Source organism: Anser brachyrhynchus, assembly GCF_964034855.1.
Source record: "Anser brachyrhynchus genome assembly, chromosome: 3".
Lineage (NCBI taxonomy): Eukaryota > Metazoa > Chordata > Aves > Anseriformes > Anatidae > Anser > Anser brachyrhynchus.
This window is the reverse complement of record NC_137696.1, coordinates 5,783,364-5,796,515: the sequence shown is the minus strand read 5'-3', so window position 1 is coordinate 5,796,515 and position 13,152 is coordinate 5,783,364. Positions and strand designations below refer to the sequence as shown.

At 39.7% G+C, this 13,152-nt stretch overlaps 1 long non-coding RNA gene across 2 annotated transcripts in view; it reads right to left on the bottom strand.

The window, feature by feature from the left end:
- The window catches only part of LOC308192236, a 74,053-nt gene that overhangs the window by 54,574 nt on the left and 6,327 nt on the right, over window positions 1–13,152 (bottom strand). For both annotated transcript variants that reach the window (XR_013948668.1, XR_013948669.1), the window contains exon 4: window positions 7,538–7,679. This is a non-coding gene — a long non-coding RNA (uncharacterized lncRNA). The remainder of the gene's footprint in view (window positions 1–7,537; window positions 7,680–13,152) is intronic.

Genomic DNA, 13,152 nt, shown 5'->3' with positions numbered 1-13,152 from the left:
CCAGGATTAACACTAAGCAGGAAGAAGCTGCTTACAAACTAGTTTTAGCCATCTTCAAATTTCATATCAGAGAACGGCTAGGTTTGGACAGCATTAAGATAGCTGCTATTTTATTTTACACATAATTGCTTACAGAAAAATAAGGAAGGGTTTTGTAGTGTAACACACTCTCAGTACAAAGAACAAAATGCTACACACAGTTACTTGCTATGTCCTTCTCTTACAAATACAAACCATAACTTGCCAGCTCCCTACACTGCAATTTCTTTTGTTATAGCCAAGTTATGAAAGCTGAGGGAATGGAAGTGATCTGTTCTAATTTATAATGTCAGTACACAAGCCCCCTATGCCTTCAGCATAATTGTAGCAGTAATGTGTGCATGTATAGATAGATGGTGGTGAGTATCTGGAAGTTGCTCTTCCGTGTGTGCTATTAATGAACCATCAGTCTCATGAACTAAAGGCAGACATGCAACTCAGAAATCTGTTACCGTAACACTTCCTCAGTTGGGAAACCCTGTTGGATTTCCGACTACTATTGGAAACAGACCTTAACTTCTTTCATAAGTACAATTTTGATGCTTAAATTGTAGAAAGTCTCCTTTGGAAAAATCATTGCACTAAGGTAAGATGGTGGGTTGAAGGTTGGGACTGGTTATGGGAAGATAAGAAGCAGGTAGCCAATGTGCTGGCTGATAGGTAGGATGTCTGGATGCCATCACTATTTATTGCTGCATACTTTTGTATCACTCATTTCTATTGTACACCTGGAGTGTACTTTACAGGTAAATTCATACAAGGACACAATTCCTGCCCTGAGAAACCACTTCTGTGATTTTGGTGTATCCTTTCCTTTGGGCAAAGCCCACACTTACTGTAATTAGCAAGAGCTTCAGTTGTAGTTCTTCTGTATTAGCCTTGCTCAGCTGAACAGTTTCCACCACAGTGGGGCTCCTTGAATACCTATTTTAGTGCTAGAATTTGTCAGCGGGTCAGCACCCACTGGCATGCTGAAAAAGAAGATAAGATCTATTCAGTCCAGACACATTAGTTTAGATCACCTCAAAGACCACCCTGAAGAACATTGCCAATTAGCGAGACTCTGACCTCTGTACTCCTTCAGAAGATGTGCTAGATTGCACTAGCTATGCAATGTGTCCCAAACCAAAGGCATTTGACAGGTGTTGAGAGGTGTTCTTGCTCTTTGGGGCACCATATAAAGAATGAGAGATGAACATGTCTGTGTTGCAGTGTTTTCATGAGGCAGGACTGATAAACAAGAAGCAAAAGTGTATTAGGGGAAGGCGTAAAGCTGTACTGACATAGTACTAAACCTATAGTCTATAAAAACTCTGTCCTCCTATGATTTTTCCATGTGATCTTCCAAGCAGTGCATTTTCAGGACAACAACCTCATCTCCTCCAGTCTGGAGATCTGGTCCCAAAGGTGTTTGTGACTGCAGGAATAGGAGAGCCCTGACCTGCCCACATGCGGAAACAAAGCAGAATCTGCCCCCGAATAACTGCAGTCTCCTGCAAGTGGGGCAGTTGCTTCTTGCAGCAGCAGTGAACTGACACCTTACTCAGAGACTTGTAACTTTTCCTTTCTCTCCTGCAAGACTGCAAAGGGAGGAGCCAAGGTAGCAAATCCTGCTATTTTGACTTCCTTCATGTGACAGGTTACGTGACAATACTGTGGGGAAAGTGGTGTGTCTGTGGGAGTTTGTATGGGTTTCTGTGTACTTAGCAACATCTTGTGCCCTTGTTTGTTCACTCTGCAAGATACATGAATGGAGACTATTGTCCTGTAGGTAGCAACATGGAGTGGCGATCAGGTATCCTTTGGATATAAAGGAACATTTGTGCAGTAGCAGTTGACCCACAAAGATGGTAGAAGTAGGTGCCCTATCTAGATTTTAGATGGAAGAAGGAGTGTATTTTATTGAATAAGGCAAGTTTTTGTTAGCTAGACCACCTTATTCCTGTAGGGAATCCTTAGGAAGGATTTATGTTAAATGTTCTCTGATAATGATACTTTTTTAATAGAGTACAAAACACTGGGCTACCTAAAGCTGAGCCCATTCCTTCAGTTCAAAAATGTTAATGCAAGGAGAAGGTATCCTCTACTCTTTACTCTATGGTAGCTCTTATTTCATTCCTCTTTCTACAGTATCTTAATGCTGAGTTATATCTCAACTTTATCTACACAACTACCAGTTTATACTACAACAACTACTCAGTATCTACAGAGAAAAAATTCAGCAGAACAAGCTTGCTTTGTTCATCAGCTCCATACAGTGCAATTAGAAGAATGAGCACTGATGCTATAATAATATGAAGACTTGGTTTTTCAGAGATGGTGAGGGCAACTAATGCAAGGTATTGATTTTATTAGAGACTTTGGATTCTCAGTATACATGCTTTTTTTGTGTTTTTTTTTTTTAAAAGCCATAGATTCATCAGAGTAGCATTTTTCCTCAATATCTGCTTCAAAAATATCAGCTTAATGGTTTTTAGAGAAACTAAATGATATATAGGTAAAGCTTTCCAAATTGACTGCTTTTTTCTTTGTCAAAACAGGAAGACATGCCTAGCTAATCTAGAAAGTCAGCAAGTTTTAGCGCTTGTGAAGTCTTACCCAATAGGTTAATTCATCCTTCAGAAAATGTGCCATAACCTCAGTACCACAGAGGCACCGCTTCACTGGAAGTGTCACAAAAGATTTCACCAATATATATTTTTTAAATCACTAGAAAGTGTGATATTTCTGGTTTGTTTTCCTGAGTGTCTATAACACTGATTTGCTTAAAATTAAATTTGCAGCTGCCTTGAGCTCTATCTCCTTCAAATGTACGACTAAATACGGTTCTGCCTTTTTAACTCTTCCAAATAGAAATGCAACCATGTAGTGACATCTTTTTTTGGTCTGGTTTGCAACACTTGAGATTTGCCTCTGGTTTCAAAGGGGTGGGGAGCTGCTCTGCTCCCATTGCTGGGATGCTAAGTCTGAAGTCTAATTATGCCATTTTCATATTTCCTGGTTGTTCACTGCTTTGCTGCTGATAAATTTAGCAAAAATCTCCAGCTGTGCTGAGACTGTGGAAGCAGTTGAAGCATGGGGTTAGAGCTTGAATAGAGCATAGCCTCTTATTTTCTAGTCTGTCTGACTCTGATAGCTACTCAAACTATCTGTATGCTTTCTACCGTAGCTTTTTTTCAGTGGTAACTTTAATCAATAGATTTTTTTTCTTTTTTTTTTTATGAAAACATCTTTGTTATTTCCAAGAAGTTTTTACTTCACCACTGGTCAAATTGTGTACATTTCCTAGGAAAGATCTGCAGTTGCTACAATCAGAAAGGCAAAGACAAAGGTAACAAAATGGGATTTTGTTTACTAAATGTGTAGGATGTGTCCAGGAATGACTCATATTCAAGCTTAAAATGCAAATTCTTGTTAGTCCTTCTTTTAATTATTTGAAAGAAAGACTTGTACAAATAGTGTGTGGTGGATTTTTTTAAACCAGTTATATTGAAAGTCAACCACAGTTGTATACTCTGGATCTCTGCACCTTCAAAAGTCAAAACCTATATAGTTCCTATATTTTTTTTTAATAGCAATAGCATGCTTCCCTTGTCAGAGGAGGAGGACGACTTCTTCCTAAACCCATTCCTTTTGGTGCAGCACACAATAATTTTTACTGGTTCCTGGATTGGCAGGACAGCACAGGAAAGAGCGCTAAGGAGATCACCATTCCTCTCTGCTGTGAATTCAGCACTGCATGGGCAAATACACGTTAAATTGAATTTTAATCTGCTGGCAATTAAACTCTTACGTAACTCTGCCTGAGGAGTAGACAAGCCTGCACACAACTGCATGGTTAGTGTGTTGAGATGTGATCTGAGCTTGTAGGTGAGGACTTATGAGAAAGCAGAGAATTCGTAAAGCATGCTTTCTGCTGATTGCCAGAAATACATACAGATACAGTATTCTATGTAGACTGAAGCTCTTTCTCCACTACCTGCAAGTATATGTACTACCATTCTTACTGGGATCAGCACTAGCTGGAGAATGTGTTTCTGCTTTGACATAGAAAAGAATCTCTAAAGTACTACAGCTGCACCTAAGGTCCCAGAAAAGTGAGAGAAGGAGGAAAGAAAGTATGAGCCCCAAAATGTGCTTTGCAAAAGCCTGCCTACAGCAAACATGTCAAATGTTTGTGCCACAAACTGGTAGCTCTTCTGTCAACTTTTGTGTGCCATCACAAGATGATCAGTTTGAAATAATACTATAAGGGATACAGATCTTTTCCTTTTGTTATTTTTATCGGACTTATTTTCTTTTGCTTGCCCAAACTAGGCACAGTTGTCATTAGAGCTAGAAGAGCAATGCCAATCTGTATGAGCAGGGCCTTTGGGCTTTCTGTCCTTTATCTGGAGAATGGCATATCAGTATGAGATGCACTGGGTTTATTTTCAGCTCTCCCACTCTCATCTCTTCTCCAGAGCTCCTTGGCTCTTTTAGCAAGCTAGTCAGCAGCTCCTGTCTCCCCCCCTTGTTCTGCAATTTCACACACTCCTCCTATTTTCTGCTACCTCTGTTTCATAAAGCCTCTCCATCTTTCTCTTTTGCAGAATAACTCCTATCATGGTAAGAAAATCTTTTTACCTATTTAATACGACTATGACAAGGGTAAGTGTCGGACAATTTATATTTATGGAAAAAAGAATAAGGAAGGAAACGAAAAAAAATTAGTGCTCCCATCAAACCTGCTTTACCAGCAATCACTAAAAGTGATGCACAAGTGAATTTCTGCATGTGTGTTTTTTAAATTTTCTACTAATTTTTCAACACTTTCATTAAGACTTAAAGCCTTTATTACTGCTTCACTAGAAAGGACTGACAATATTTTAGTGTCCTGTGGAAATGTTTGGTTCTAAAGGGGCCATTCTGGGAGAAGACAAAAGAAGCGTTAATCATGCAAAGGTGTGGTGTGAGGCATAGCTTGGTTTCATGAATTTTGTTCACTAAGTGAATTTAATTTCTGGTCACAGCAATTTTTTGTGTATTGATTTCTAGCCCCCACACTTACCTGGTAAACAAGATCTTAGTTCCTGCCTTGTGTCAATAAGTCCTTTCACCTCAGGCAAATAAAATATTTTAATCTCCATTTCTTGGCAGCTTTCATGCATGGTTGCGCGCAACTCACTACATTAAGATGCTCAGTTGTAGATCTAAGGGTGGGGAAGGGAGAAGCATACAGGTGCTCCTGTCCCTATTAACTTTCATCAGCTCATTGTCCCAGGTCATACCAGCTGTTTGCAGCTGCACAGCTTTTCTATTTCCATAGGGCTACGCCAGCCTTGACTTATGCCTGCATTGCAGTCATACAAGTGACTGGACTGCAAAACAGAGAGCCGTGAACAAGTTTGACTGGGAGGTGTTTGGCCACAGCAGGGAGCTCAGGAAAGGCTAATGTGTTTTTTGGTACCCAGGCTCTTTGAAGCATCTCCAGCTGACTCTGCACTCCTGTATAGACTCTCATGCTGATATAGTGTTAGCCTTTGCGTTTTCACAACACCCTCTCTGATAGAAAGACACTACACGTAATCCTCAGGTGTAGCAATCAAGTCACCAAGAAACACAAATTTAAAACTTGGGTCTATAGGGTCAGCAAAATTCTGAATGTGGGCACCTATAGAAAATGGCCATTGCTCAGGTGCTTCCGGATTTTTATCACTATCTTTAGATATTTGCCTTTGTATGTTATTTACAAAGAAATGGAAGTTAGTAAAAATCATCCGTGTAACTTCAAAAATAGGAATAAACTCAGATTTTTCCCTAGTTTAGCCCATTAGTCCACTGTTCTTTACCATTCTTGTTAACAGATATCCTGTATAATGGATATACTAAGCTTGTTAAAGAAATATACTTATGAGTGACACATACATAAGTAACACCTAGAAACAGTATATATTTCAAGTGAGTAAGAGACCAGCAGATGTTGTGCCAAGATTAGGATATAACATTTTTGTGCCTATCTGAGATCTCCTTGGAGGATTTGTTCTTGAGAGTTGTGTAACACCTCTCCTTCTGCACTGACCTCTGAGATAATGTGCATCAGGAATGTATTATTATCAAGAGAACCAGGCAGCAGCCTGGGAGTTAGCACAAGGGCATATGAATAATGGTATTATTTCCAATCAGAAAATTGCTAAATTTAAATCTCTTACTGAATCTAACAGCATACTGTGCAGCTTGGCACCTTATGTAGGGTGTGTACCTACATAAAATTGTGTGGATAACAGGAAACAATTAGGCTTGAAGAGAAGGCTGGAAAAAAAATCCATGATCATGTGGAAGGGGAAACTAAATGTTTAGTGATGTTTTGTTATTTCAAAGTGCTTTTTAGTCTAACTATCCTTCCCTGAACAAAGTGAAAGGGTAAGCTGCAATATGAAAAGAACACGGATAGAAAAAATTCTTACTAGCTTGGAGATAGTTTTTACTTTAACTGAAGTATTTCATACAAGGCAGGGTTAGCTGCTAGCAGCTGCTAGCTGTATATACCATAATGTGAAGGACTAGACTTTGCTCAACTTAAAATTATCCTCAGTTAAGCTATTGGTATGAATACCAGAATGCGGTGCAGTTGTGTGCAGCTAAACATCGGTGCTTAAAACAACCCTTACTTACGCATGTTTAACTGCCAGTGAAAGTATTGCAAACCAAGTGAAATGCTTTGAATGGGGATGGATTCCTGCTCTCAGGATACTTGTGAGTAAACATGGCATAACTGGAGCTGTCGTAAGCAGACTTGCTATTACCAGTAAGGTTGCTGTCTGTACTTAAGAATACAAAAGTAATAACATGCAAAATTAATATGATGTAAACATAATTCTAACATTTTCCAGGAGTGTCTGGCTTTGCAACTTGAGCAGTGTCTGTACAATACAGGGCTTTTCTTTTACGATAATAAATTTAATTCAGCATTTACAATGAAGAAGTTCTAAAAGTAACAATATTAATTCACTGCCAAAAAAAATAAAAATGGGGCTTTCCCATCCAAACAGCAGGAAGATGAGCCAACACTAATAATGTTAGTGGTGATTCCTGTTTTGTGTTTACATGTTGAAAAACAGGAAGCTGCCTGACATTGATTAAAAACCTCCTCTGAAAAGTTGTCATGTATGCTGTAAATCATTCAATTGAATGTATTGTCGCTAAACATATACTAAATAGGAATCAGGCTCATAAAGATGAGCAAACAAAATACTGGGTTTGCAGTGCTGTGTCTTTTTTTTTGTGGAGAAAAGAGTAATGATGTGCTCTTTTTCACAGTGCATTAACTAATTACAGACATTAAAGATGAAAAAAACACCTATTATTTCATTTAAATCTCCCCCTAACTATTGTCATCTCCGACAAACCCACTTCTTTTTAAATACAGTTTGCAAGCTCCTCTTCCTTTGTACACAGTATACTTCAGAGCAAAAAGTAACACCAAATTAAAAAATAATCACCATTGTAATTCCCTTACCTGTCTAGGCAGTGTGTATTTCCAAAAGGTCACTGGTAGGACTTGAGATGATCTGTGAATGATGCTTTTATTTACTGCAAATGTAGGTTCCCCTCTTGCTCTTGTCCACAAATCCACTTCCATAAGGCGACTCTTGTAGTGTCTGAAAAATACAGTGCAGACAGTGAGCACATACTGTGTTAGAAAGGTAGAACCACATGGATTTTATGTAAAGAGTCAAAGTAGACTCAGAAATACAGCACTGCATGAGTGAATGGTTTCTCTTTTGCTTCAATACTTCATGTACTGTGACATTATTGGTGGGGGTGGGAATGGTAATATTTCTCACAATCATGACTGGGGTTTTAGTTCTAAAGGGAAATCATGCAAGAAGTAGGCTAGCAGAAGTCACTCATTGTATGTGTGTGGAATAAACTAGTTGTCATACTTGCATAACCAAGAGAAGTCTTTTCTATGCACTGAAATCAAAACAGTCTTTGAGTTCAGTCTTAGCTTGATCGGACATCAGTACAAACCTCACTGAATAACCATTGTTATCAATATGTCCCTGGTTATACGATCACGTGTTCTTGGGACACTTGTGCCCTATTGCTATACCTGCCCATATTTGCAGCTTCCTTGAGATCAGGGCAAGCTTGCTGTGAGTGCTAAAGTAACCCAAAACAGTGAAGGAGGTATCTCAGATAATAGGTCCTTGACCGACTAAGGATTTTAAACTGTACTCAGAGTAGGATGACACTGAATCTTTCTCCGGTTCGTGTTTTCTTATCCAGGATGAGTTTCTTTGTAAGAGGCAGAAATATCCTAAGACCAGTTCAGCCAAAAAAGCTGAGGTGACAGTTCCCCTAGTCTGGGGACCAATTTTTGCTTTTTTTGTGAGGTCATCTCAGGTAAGAATGGACTGAGATTGACCAGGTAACTGAAGCACCTGACTGCTAGAAGCCTTCAGGACTACAATGTATGGAGCATGTACAAAAGATTAAATAAACTCCAACAGACTGGTCTGTTTTCATGTGGAAATCTCCGAAGTACTACTCTTGTATCTGAGGTTCCAGAAAATACTTCCCAAAACTATTGATTTGGGCAAGCATGTGATTGCTTAGGTGAATGTCACATCAAGCTACATTTTGTCAGTTCTTTGCTTTTTAGATACTAAGAACCTGTGATGAAGTAATACTGTAGTAGTAGAAGAATGACTTCTGGAGTTCCTCCTTTGTTTTGTTATGCTAGTATAGCAATAAAAGAATTTATTTTTCGCTTTTGGTTTTGATTTTAGATGTATTCCCTTGTTCCCATGCAAATGTCAGACAGAATTGCACCGTTTAATGGGTAAGAAAAGAAAGGCAACACCAGGAAAGCTGGTTTCTCACCTAAGTCTTATTGCCTGGAGTTCTAAATTAATTATCCCTCTTAAGGGAAAATGGATGTTGAATGGGGAATAAGGCACAGCTGTTGAAGGAGGGTATAAATAGGAAAAGGTTTGAGAACAGGAGAAAAGGTGCACTTTGAGCTAGAAATATGTATAAGGCAGAAAAATGTTCCTGAGTTTAGACTTTTAGGATAAATTTGGCATTAATACACTGAATATATTGATGCTTGTGCTTAGGGTTTTAAATTTTTTGGTGATTCCTTACACTGATGATAAAGCCCAGGGGAAGAGCAAAGGTACATTCTCATCAGGAGGGCCCCTAAATTGGGAGATCTGTGACCCACAAGGTCAGGGCACAACCTGGTTCACCCTGCTCTGCAGTCTGTTGTCTGTCTGGGCCTGACACAGTGCATGTGACTTCTGAGAACTGCATTCTGTGCTCAAGTTATCTTTAGGTGCATTAAATGCTAACTGGACCACTCTTGTAATGCCAGTGCCTGCCTATGTAACATAGCAATGCTGTATGTCTAGGAGGTCTGCATTTGCACACTTACTTGATTTCTGGTATCTTGAAATGCCATCCCTAAAGACAAGAATAAAAACATGCAGGGTTTGCAGCAGTGATTAGGCTATTGCTCTACCATGCCCAGTGTCCAGCAGAGTTTGAGGGTATGTTTAGAAACAGGCAGTTAGGAGAAATTGTCTTTTGGGGTACCTCTACCTGACTTGCATCAGTATGAGAGTTAAGTCCCAAAGGATGCATATTATATCTTATCTAAACATATCTTTGTGTTTAGATACAGTTCACTATCACTTTGACAATATCCTTGGACAATACTTTTGTTACCATATTACTCTTGTTTAAGTTTAGTCAGCACCAACAACTTAAGTCTGCATTGGTTTAACTGAACTGAATTAAAACCACCATGTGTAGACAAGCCCTGAGAATTTAGAGCAGTTTAAGCTATGTTGATGTCTTCATGAATAATGAAGCACCTGGGATATTATTGCCCCTTTATTCATTAGGTGAGAATATTTTTTGCTTCTCTCTCCATGTCTCACTAACCATAACACCTGAATTGCTGCATAGAAACAGAATCAAAATGTAGGCCAAATGATTAGACAGATGAGCAATACTGTTTTCTTCAATTTATAGTTACCCAGATACGACAAAAACAGAAGGGAAGGCTCACAAAGAGAATTTGATCGGATTTTTTTTTCTTAAGTTGGAAAAAAAAAAAAAGGTATCTTCTTCCAAGGCTTAAACTAGGCTATGAAAACTGTACTACGGAGTTTCATATTAACTTCTGGAAAAAAAATGGGCAAACCTCTGAAAAGTGAAACAAAATCATTTTTATACAATCAGTGTTAATGAGGCCTGACTACAGGTTGTTTCCCCTGCCTGTTACTGTTGTTACATCCCTTTTCTGCCAATATTTAACTAGAGATTCCATACACACACACACACACACACACACACATAAAAATCTATTCTTTCTTCAAACACCGATTGAAGTTCCCTCTTTTATGACTTCTATGAAGTACAATTTTAGATGAGTATTTGGAATGTGCCAACTCTTTAATTAAGAGTTGCTAAAACAGGATCCCATACAAGCCCTGACAGTGTTCATTGATTGTCATGAATTAGGGTTATTTTTGTTTCACTTGAACTCTAGATTTGTGGGGTTCCTTTTTCTTTATCAACATAGAGAACTCAAACTGTGATAAGGGCTGTTGCACAATATGGGAAAGTTTAAAAAAAAAAAAAATCTTAATTGTAGAATAAGGCTTCTTCAGTGAATGTGAGACTTTTTTAAAAGTGCTGAAACAACTTCAGTAGCTAGATCTGGATTTACAAAAGGTCCCTAGTACAGTGCATGCTGCAATTAGCTCTGGGTACCCTTCCACCACAGCCCTCACACAGCCACCTAGGTGTCTTCTACAGTGCTTGGAGAAAAACGTCTGAGAAAATGGTTCACAGAAGCCAGTAGGTTGAGCCATCTAAATTACCCACCTGGAAATGTGAAAGAGAAGGATGAGGCTTCTCACCTCTTGCAGCAGGAGTATTTTAGAGCATTGCATCTGGAACAACTCAAAGCCTCAAGCCTTCTCTTGGGAAAGATACTGGTTGGGAAGACGCAGCCCAGGGTTTCAGTCTACACTCAGGCTAATGCTTCGTACCTCAGTACAATCCTGGAGCTGCTCCATTTACTTCAGGCTTTCATTGATCAGCTGCGGCTGAATTAGGTTCCTGGCTCCGGAGGTGTAAATCTCACTGCTTGGCCTCATGCCTGCCACCTCTACAGTAAATTGTCTCCCGAGTATAATATAATATTGGGATGATTTGGGTTATCTATCCCAATATATAAATTCCACTCTGACTAGTATGAATTATCAGTACCTTATGTCGCTGGCAGTCTTTTTTGCTGAAGGCACAGCGTGGTGCCAACAGATTTATCCAGGCTGATCATTAAAGGCTCTTGGCACATGAGCAGGTTCTGGAGAAAGAAACAAAAGTATTTCTGTTCTAGGGAAAGCCCTGCTCTTCCCAATTTCATGCATGGAGCCAGATCTTTGAGTGGAAAACTGCTAATGACTAGACTAGCAGATCTGTAACAATTCTGGAGGCTGAGTAAGAGAGGCAGGATAGAAAGTTTGTGTGTGTCAGGAGTAGGTGCAGAGGGCAACAAAAATTTCAGGTACGTGGAGAAGCTTGTGGTAGAAGGTTCAGAAAGGAAATAGGAACGGAAGAGTGTACTTTTCAGTGAAGTAACTTTACTGACCAGAGAGTGCATTCAGGAAGAGGAAAAAGTACAGGAGTCTGACTTAGAACAGAAGGTGCATGAGAAATGGGGACTTTGGACCCCTTGGAAGAGTTGAATGATGCAAGAGGAGCAGGAAAAGAGAGGAAATGGAGGCAGAGGAATGCACACTGGGGATTTCTAGCTGTTCCTTTGTCTATGCCAGCTAAAGGATTATTGCTCTGGGAGCTGCTCTGCAAAGCCAGTCTGTCTAAATGCCTTCCCTGCTAAAGCTCCTGAAGATGCAAATTGAAAACCCATAGTATGTCCAAGGCCTTAATGCTATGAAAAAGGATGGTTACAGGACTGAAAAATCAATGTGAGCAGTATTGTTCTTGTTTTGTGTGGGGCAGAGGAATTGTTCAAGTCTGTAATATGCTGTTGGTGTACAAGAAGTGAAGCAGAGTGCAGGGGAAAATGCGTAAGTCCAAGAAAACTGAAAGACGCTGAAGTCTGATAGTGAGATCACAGGGCACTGAGCTAGGGAGAGCTCACCCTGGGCAGTAATAACACACCCACCCACTTTCAGAGAACAAAGACAGTTTCAATTGTCCATGAATACATGCACACTTTTCCCCATGGTAAAGGCCCTTCATGTAACTTAAATTTAAACCAGTGAAATTGGAGCAACATAAAATTAATTTATCTGGGTCCTGTTCTGTAAGCATCAATTATAACGTCTAATCTACATGAAGTGCTGCTAAGTTTAGTAACCAGCTCTTTATCATGCCGCACCCAAAAGCATTCAAATATGTTCACATTAAGAGGTAAGATCATACAAACGTTAGTTGTAGAACTATCCAAATGTTAACAGTTGCATTTTCCTCTGAAGAGTATAAACAACTATTTGATTAGAATCATAGAATAGCCTGAGTTGGAAGGGACCCATAAGGATCATCAAGTCCAACTCCTGGTACCGCACAGGTCTGCCCAAAAGTTTAGACCATGTGACTAAGTGCACAGTCCAATCTCTTCTTAAATTCAGACAGGCTTGGTGCAGTGACTGCTTCACTGGGGAGCCTGTTCCAGTGTGCAACCACCCTCTCGGTGAAGAACCTCTTCCTGACGTCTAGCCTAAATTTCCCCTGCCTCAGCTTAACACCGTTCCCCCGGGTCCTGTCACTGGTGATAACGGAGAATAGGTCACCTGCCTCTCCACTCCTTCTCAGATTTGTGTTCAATTCTCCTGACTCTGTTTTCTCAGTTAGTTACCCTTCAATTGGCCACTCAAAACAGGCAAATAAAAATAACAACAACAAAATAAAATAAAAACAAGAGCAACAACAAAAACAACCCCAAACCTGTATTGGCTAGAAATAATGGCATATGGCCATCAGGGGTAAGAGACCACCCTAGTTATAGGCTAGGATTAGGATATTGCAGTGCTAAGCATGGTCTTCAAACTTGCCCAGGTCTCTGCTGGGGGGAGGGGGAGGGCAGGCTAG